General features: G+C 53.1%; 1 long non-coding RNA gene across 1 annotated transcript; it reads right to left on the bottom strand.

The window, feature by feature from the left end:
• Positions 1–533: 533 nt before the first annotated feature.
• Positions 534–1,212, bottom strand: LOC140631644 (uncharacterized). Its single transcript, XR_012029178.1, has 2 exons — positions 1,088–1,212; positions 534–927 (listed from the first exon to the last, which is right to left on the bottom strand). It is a non-coding gene; the product is annotated as an uncharacterized lncRNA (long non-coding RNA).
• Between the last annotated feature and the right edge of the window lie 373 nt (positions 1,213–1,585).

Raw genomic sequence — 1,585 nt, 5'->3', positions numbered from 1 at the left:
AACCCTTTGTGGGTGAAGTGCGGTGATAAAGTGCTCCCTGGACAACCCAGAGAACATAAAGATCCAGTACATTTTTAGAGATTGAGTATATAGAATATCTGAAAGATTTGAAGATCAAACATGACTTTCTTCCTAATCCCACTGCGCCTTTCTGGACATGTTGCCCTAAGTGAGGGGGTGGCTCAGAGGCTGGCTTGCTTGGCTCTGGGGGTCACACCCTGAGGGGTCTGGCAAGTCATCTTTGCCTCTTGTCTGGGTCTGCTCCTCCGTAAAGTGGGGGTGGCGTTAGCAGCACTCACCTCGTTGGGCTGTAAGGGTAGGATAAAGCCCTGTTACACAGGCATAGCCCTCGAGTAGAGCCTGGTGGACCTTGGTGAACTGCCCTGTAAATGTTAGATACCTTAGAATCTCATTAGATCTGTAGTCATTAGTTGTGGCTTTGCAATCACATCCACTCATCTCATTAAACTCCAGGAAAATCGAAAATTAAAAAAAAAAGGGGGGGGATCAAAATGTCACGTCTGATGGCAAAGCACATTTCCCCCAAATTTATTTCTGGTTTGGCTAATCAATAATCGTTTATTTTGGAACGACTGACCTTTGTCACAAAACCTGAGGATTAACGAGTTCTACGCATGAGTGTGGGCTTTGTGACCGCGGATGGAACAAATTCAAATAAGCCATAGTTGTGGGGGTGCCCAGGTTGCAGGCAGCTCCCTCCGAGGGCCTAGAGCCAGCCGTTCCCTGGAGGCGGTGGTTGCCGTCGGGCCGAAGCTTCGCTGCAAGGCGGGCCGGGCGCTTTCAGCCCTGTGTTCTGTCCCGCGGGACTCAGTGTGACCTTTCCAGAACGCCGGGGAGGTAGCCTCGGGACCAGGTAGGCGCAGGGGGAAAGCAGGACGAGCAGTACGGAGGTGGGCGAGGCCGAGCCTGTTGGGCAGGCTGTGTTTGATTTTCAAGCAGAGCTGACACGTAAATTAGGTCCCCCCTACCACCCCCCAAGGAACCCAGCTGCAGAAACCCTCCCGTGGCCCCTTTCTGTTGTTTCACGACCAGGAGCACAAAGGTAGGAAAGCTTCGCATAGAGCACCTGGATCTGCTTCGGAGGAATTCTACCCGAGTTGCTCAGCTTCGTTTCCTTGAGACCGGCTCGGGGTGTTCTCGTCCTTCTTCGATGGAAGCAGGCTGACTTTTTTTTTTTTAAATTTTTTAATGTATTTTATTTATTCCTGAGAGAGAGAGAGAGAGAGAGAGAGAGAGAGTCAGAGACACAGGCAGAGGGAGAAGCAGGCTCCATGCAGGGAGCCCGACGTGGGACTCGATCCTGGGACTCCAGGGTCACGCCGTGGGCTGACGGCGGCGCTGAACCGCTGGGCCACCCGGGCTGCCCGGCAGGCTGACATTTTTTAAGAGCAGGCCTTACTGAGTTCTTCTACATATTCCAGGTGATTACATGTTATGTGGGTAAACCGAGGCAAAAACACTGGGGTGCCCTCCTGTAGGGAGGAAAGCCCTCGGGTGGCTGCGCCCTGTGTTCCAAGGAAGGTCAGGGGAACACAGGTATCCCCTTCCACCGCCCCCTCCCCCC

This window comes from Canis lupus, chromosome 4, assembly GCF_048164855.1.
Source record: "Canis lupus baileyi chromosome 4, mCanLup2.hap1, whole genome shotgun sequence".
Classification (NCBI taxonomy): Eukaryota; Metazoa; Chordata; class Mammalia; order Carnivora; family Canidae; genus Canis; species Canis lupus.
The sequence above is the reverse complement of the archived record's forward strand: the minus strand, read 5'-3'. Positions and strand labels throughout refer to the sequence as shown.